Source organism: Podarcis erhardii (assembly GCF_964252035.2).
Source record: "Podarcis erhardii genome assembly, chromosome: Z".
Lineage (NCBI taxonomy): Eukaryota > Metazoa > Chordata > Lepidosauria > Squamata > Lacertidae > Podarcis > Podarcis erhardii.
The window spans coordinates 38206017-38212825 of NC_138504.1; the positions used below are offsets into that span (position 1 = coordinate 38206017).

The 6809-nt window shown below is 42.6% G+C and overlaps 1 protein-coding gene across 2 annotated transcripts in view; it reads left to right on the top strand.

The window, feature by feature from the left end:
* LOC309333689 (FK506-binding protein 15-like) overlaps nt 1–6809 on the top strand; it is a 78142-nt gene that overhangs the window by 37655 nt on the left and 33678 nt on the right. The gene's annotated exons all lie outside the window — the stretch shown is intronic.

Below are 6809 nucleotides of genomic sequence, written 5' to 3' on the forward strand. Positions count from 1 at the left end.
GCACTCAGGGGAAACTCATACCCCATTCCAGTCGTATCACATCTGTTGGCTAAACTGGCTGGGGGCAAGGTGTTCGCCAAAATTGACCTGGCACAAGCTTACCAACAGCTGCCAGTAACCCCACAATCAGCGGAAGCACAGACTATTGTCACACATAAAGGGGCGTTCAGAGTTAACAGATTACAATTTGGAGTTTGTGTGGCCCCAGGGATTTTTCAAGGGCTCATGGAACGCCTGTTAGGAGGTCTGCCGGGGGTCTTGCCATTTTTTGATGACGTTTTGATTGCTGGAAAAGACCCACAGGAACTGGTTGCGCGTGTCCGTGCAGTGTTGCTCAAGTTCAAGGAGGTGGGGTTGCAACTAAAAAAGGAAAAATGCAGTTTTGGGGTGCCAACTGTGGAATTCTTGGGGTTTAAAATTGATGCATCAGGCATCCACCCCACAGATGCTAAGGTTAAGGCCATCATCGAGGCACCACGACCACAGAACAAAACTGAGTTGCAGTCATTCCTGGGACTTATTAACTTTTATCATTCGTTCTTACCCCAGAAAGCTTCGGTAGCTGAACCATTACATAGACTGTTGCAGAAAAAGAATGTGTGGCGATGGGGGCAGGAGCAGCAGAAGGCTTTTGACTCCTTGCGAGGAATGCTGAGTAGCAAGAGCGTCCTTGCTCATTATGATGAATCGAAGCCGCTGGTCCTGGCATGTGATGCCTCTCAATACGGCCTGGGGGCGGTGCTGAGTCATAGGGAACCGGATGGGTCGGAAAAGCCCATCTCTTTCTATTCCCGTACGTTGTTGCCCACGGAGCGCAACTCTGCTCAAATTGACAAAGAGGCGCTTGCAATTGTGGCAGGAATCAAAAAGTTCCATGATTATGTGTACGGTCGTCATTTCTCCATTGAAACGGACCACAAACCACTGTTGGGGTTGTTCAACCCGCACAAACAAACGCCACAAATTCTCTCCCCCAGAATGTTGCGTTGGTCTATATTCCTGAACGGGTTCCACTACACCTTGACCCATGTGCCGGGGAAACGGTTGTGCCACGCTGATGCGCTGAGTCGATTGCCCCTTCCTGGCGGGAGCAATGAGGATCCTGCTCCAGCGGAGCACATAATGATGCTGGAAACACTTCCAGGGGCTCCTGTAATGGCTACCGATATTGCTGAGAAAATGAGGAAAGATGCTGTTCTCTCCCGTGTGCTCACTTGGGTGGGGAGGGGGGGGGCCAGGTGGTCCGCATGAAGACAAATTCAGGTGTTATGCGACAAGGCAGCACGAGTTATCCATGCATAAGGGTTGTCTCCTGTGGGGAGATAGGGTGATCATCCCAGCACCACTGAGAAACAGGGTTCTTGAGACGCTTCACATGGGACACCCGGGAATGGTCAGGATGAAGTCGCTAGCCCGATGTTATGTGTGGTGGCCTGGAATGGACCAGAACATAGAACAGTGGGTACGAACATGCAAGGCATGCCAAGAGGTGCGGCCAGAAGTGGCCAGAGCACCAGTTCACTGGTGGGAGCAGTCCAGATCTCCCTGGAGCCGGCTGCACTTAGATTTTGCGGGGCCATTCCAGGGGAAGGTCTTTTTGGTTATCGTCGATGCATATTCCAAATGGTTAGAAGTGGCGATGGTCCCTAGCATGGCATCAGCTGCCGTAATCAAGGTGTTGAGGCAGCTGTTTGGAACCCACGGGTTACCTGAGACCATTGTATCATATAATGGGGCAGCTTTTGTATCCCAAGAATTCAGGGCATTCTTGGCTGATAACTTCATAAGAGGGGTCACATCCGCGCCCTTTCACCCATCCTCCAATGGGCAGGCGGAGCGCATGGTAAGAACAGCCAAAGAATCCATTGCGCGCTTAATGGAGGGTAACTGGTCAGCTCGCATCGCGTGAATGTTATTTTTGCAGCATGCGACGCCGTGTACTGCGACGGGCAAGTCGCCAGCTGAGCTGCTCTTGGGTAGAAGATTGGTAACGGTGCTGGATTATGTCCACCCGGATAAAATGCCAAACCGTAATTCAAGAGCAAACCCCCAGGCTGAGACTAACACAACAAGGTATTTCGCCCCTGAAGATCTGGTCTGGGTGAGGAACTATTCACGAGGTTCGCGGTGGGTGGCTGGTGTGGTCACCCGGACTAGTGGACCTGTGTCCTATTATGTGACCTTGGAAAATGGGCAAGTTTGGAAGAGACATATAGATCAGCTGAGGCGCCGGGCGCTCAGCAGGGAGGAGTCTGATAATTCATCCCTGGCTAACGACGCAGAGCTGCATGGCCCAGAGGTGCAATCACCAGGGGCTTCAGCAAATGAACCAGGGTCTGCTAGTCCTCAGGATGACGAGGTACAGGTAGGGGACACTGAGATGTCTGGGACTCCATCTGTTCCTGACGAAACCCCTATAGCAGCCCCCCTACCACAGGTGACACCCAATCCAGAACCAGCAACACCTGTTGTCAGGAGATCAAGTAGAAGTTGTAGGACCCCACAGTACCTGAGAGATTACGTCTGCTGTGCTCACTAGGGGGGGAGGGGTGTTGTGTATTGAGTCAAAGGATTTTATATCTGTATTATTATTGTCTGTATTTGCATTAGGGTAAAGTAACTGCCTTTTGGTTCCAGAGGGTACAGCTACTATTGGTTCATTTAATTTTTTTTTTTTTTTATAAATATTTATTAAAGTTTTTAAATATAACTGCACAAATAATAAACAGTCTTACTTCTATCACAAACATAATTTCATCACTTCTTTGGGCTCCCTCACGTCTCCCGCTCCCATTTACATCGTTAAAAGTTTTTTCCAAACAAATTATCAACTTGTTTACAATCTCATGTCCACTCATTCAAATATAATCTAGCACTTCTTCCAAAAAATTTTATAATTTCTTTAGTCTCACTTATCATCAAATTTCAAGTCTAATTTAGTGGTGGCCAGTTTTTTATAATCTAGCATCCTTCTTAGCATTCAACCAAATTACAATGTTTTTGTAGATACTTCTTGAATTTCTCCCAGTCTTCCTCCATCTTCTCTTCTCCCAGGTCACGGATTCTGCCAGTCATCTCGGCCAGTTGCATATAGTCCATCAGTTGCATCTGCCACTCTTCCAGTGTGGGTAGATCTTGAGTTTTCCAGTTTTTACTATTGGTTCATTTAAGCTGCTGTATTTGGATCCTCTGTCTTATTGGTTTCCTCCAAAAGGCAGGACTGTGATTGCCTGATATTGTTCCCTCCAAAATGTATCATCACAAACCCCACGTCACAACACACACCACTTGTTCAGTGCAAGAATTAACCTCAAGAAATGATCCCAGAGTTGGATTATTTTCTATGACATGTCATGGGTGTTTAGAGTAAGATGCATCACCAAACCTCTTAAATCCGACAAACATGGACAAATCTGAAAGACAGGTAGTTACAAAAGATGGAAGGCTACCAAAGACTTTCTTTGAAGTGACAGACAATATGGACTTGATTGACATTTGGAGAACTAAAAAACCCCTAGGTAGAGAGGGGACCTTTTTCTCTGAAGCCAATATGACATGGACAAGAATTGACCAAATCTGGATTACAAGAGGGATGGCACCTAAGAGACGGAAAGTGGAAATCTGTCCAAAAGCTTGCTCCGACCATAATCCTGTGAAAATGGACATGAAATTAACACCGATTGGTTCCTTTAGATGGAGAATGAATGACACCTTATTTAGAGACTGTGAAATTATTAAGAAGGCCCAAAAAACTATGAAAGACTACTTTGAAATAAATCTGAAGACAACTGTAGAAAAAAGAATAATCTGGGACGCGAGTAAGGCGGTCATGAGAGGTTTTTTGATCCAACAAAATACCTTAAAGAGGAGACTTCAAGAAGAAAGAAAAGGAAAGATTTTGGAGAAAATTGGAGATGGAGAGAAGAGACTAAGGACTAAACCAAAGTCACAGGAGATCCTGCGAGAAATCAAATTATATCAGGCACAATATTTGAAACTGGTTAATCAGGACATAGAATGGAAGATTAAACAAATGAGACAAAGAACTTTTGAATCAGCTAATAAGTGTGGAAAGCTGCTAGCATGGCAGCTGAAGAAAAGACAAAAACTAAACACTGTGACAAATCTTGAAGTAAATGGAAGGAATGTACAAAACCCACAGGAGATTAAAGATTGTTTCCAGAGATATTTTAAACAATTGTACGCACAAGGGCCACAGAATGAGACCAGGATTGATGAATTTTTAGAAACAAATGGATTACAAAATATTTCACAAGAGAACAAACTAATATTGAATGGAAAAATTTCTGAACAGGAGGTTGAAGGTGCCATTAAGAATCTGCAACTTGGCAAGTCTCCAGGCCCAGGCGGGCTTTCCTCCAAATATTATAAAGTGATGAAAGACTATTTAATTCAACCATTAATGGAGGTTTGCAACGAAATTATGGAGGGGAAAAGAGCGCCGGAGTCGTGGAAAGATGCTTATATCACTCTTATACCGAAAAATGAAGTGGAAAAGACACAGCTTAAGAACTACCGCCCCATATCCCTACTTAACGTGGATTACAAAATTTTTGCAGACATTTTAGCTAAAAGATTAAAAAAAGTTTTGGCAGGAATTACACATAAAGATCAAGCAGGCTTTCTCCCAGATAGACATATGTCAAATAACACAAGGAACTTAATTGATATTTTGGAAAAATTACAAGTTAATATCAATACAAAAGCAGTATTGATATTTATAGATGCTGAGAAAGCCTTTGATAACATCTCTTGGAGTTTTATGAAGAAAAATCTGCAAGGGATGGGGGTGGGAGAAAGGTTTGGAAACGGTATAGGGGCGATCTACTCGGAACAAAAGGCAAAGTTAATTGTGAACAATGCGGTTACAGAAGAAGTTAAGATAGAGAAAGGGACACGACAAGGCTGCCCAATCTCCCCTCTACTTTTTATTTCAGTCCTGGAGATATTGCTAAATATGATTAGAAGGGACCAACAGATTCAGGGTATACAGGTCGGAGCAAAACATTATAAATTAAAAGCCTATGCAGATGACCTAGTTTTGACATTACAGGAGCCAATCCCTAGTACTAGAAGAGCTTTGGAACTAATACAAGAGTTTGGTCAGGTGGCAGGGTTTAAACTAAACAAATTAAAAACTATGGTTTTAGAGAAGAATTTAACACAAATGGAGAAAGACAGGTTTCAGAGAGAAACAGATTTAACAGTAGTGAAAAAAACAAAATACCTAGGGGTGAACATGACTTCAAAGAATGTTAACTTATTTAAAGATAATTATGAAAAATGTTGGTCTGAAGTGAAAAAAGATCTTGAGATATGGACAAATTTAAAGTTATCCTTACTGGGTAGAATAGCAGTCATCAAAATGAATGTATTGCCAAGACTATTGTTTTTGTTTCAATCGTTACAGATAATTGACAAGATGGACTGTTTCAAGAAGTGGCAAAAAGAAATTTCTAGATTTGTCTGGCAGGGCAAAAAGCCCAGGATTAAATACAAAATTCTTACTGATGTGAAAGAGAGAGGAGGGTTTGCCCTGCCGGACTTTAAACTATATTATGAGGCGGCAGCTTTTTGCTGGCTGAAGGAATGGCTACTTCTTGAGAACACAGACATTCTTGATCTGGAAGGATATGATAATGCTTTCGGATGGCATGCATATTTGTGGTATGGTAAGGATAAAGTACAAAGGTCGTTCAAAAACCATATTGTCAGAAAAGCGTTGTTTAATGTCTGGGTCAGATATAAAGATCTTTTGGAGAATAAAACCCCAAGGTGGCTTTCTCCAATGGAGGCTAAGGCCTTGAAAAAACTTAACATGGAAACTAACTGGCCAAATACTGGGAAATTCTGGAGCAAGAGGGAGATAAATTGAAATTGCAGAGCTATGAGAAACTTAAAGATAAGGTGCGTGATTGGTTACATTATTTTCAAGTAAGAGAGGCCTATAATTTGGACAGGAAAATTGGCTTCCAGGTGGAAAAATCGAAGCTAGAAACAGAATTGTTAGAACCCAGTGTCAAGGTATTGTCGAGAATGTATAACTTGCTGCTGAAATGGAATACTGAGGATGAAACGGTTAAATCCGCTATGATAAAATGGGCACAAGATATTGGTCATAACATCATGTTCGCTGACTGGGAACGGTTGTGGACCACCGGTTTGAAATTTACGGCATGTAGTGCCATAAGAGAGAATATTATGAAAATGATTTACAGGTGGTACATGACCCCAGTCAAGCTAGCAAAAATCTATCATCTGCCTGATAACAAATGTTGGAAATGTAAAGAAACGGAAGGAACTTTCTTTCACCTTTGGTGGGCCTGCCCGAGGATTAAGGCTTTCTGGGAAATGATATATAATGAACTGAAAAAGGTATTTAAATATACTTTTCTAAAGAAACCAGAGGCCTTTCTTCTGGGTATGGTTGGCCAATTGGTGTCAAAGAAGGATAGAACTTTTTTTATGTATGCTACAGCAGCAGCAAGAATACTCATCGCAAAACACTGGAAGACACAAGATCTACCCACCCTGGAAGAGTGGCAGATACAAGTAATAGACTATATGGAACTGGCAGAAATGACCGGCAGAATCCGAGATCAAGGAGAAGAGTTGGTGGAAGAAGATTGGAAGAAGTTTAAAGTTTACCTACAAAATTATTGTAAGATCTATGAGTGCTAAGGGCAGTGTAAATTAAATGATGGGGTTCTAGCGATTAAGATAAGTAAGAGTACAAAGGGAAAGATAAAGGATGAAAATGAATATGAATGAGCTTGCTGAAAAAACTT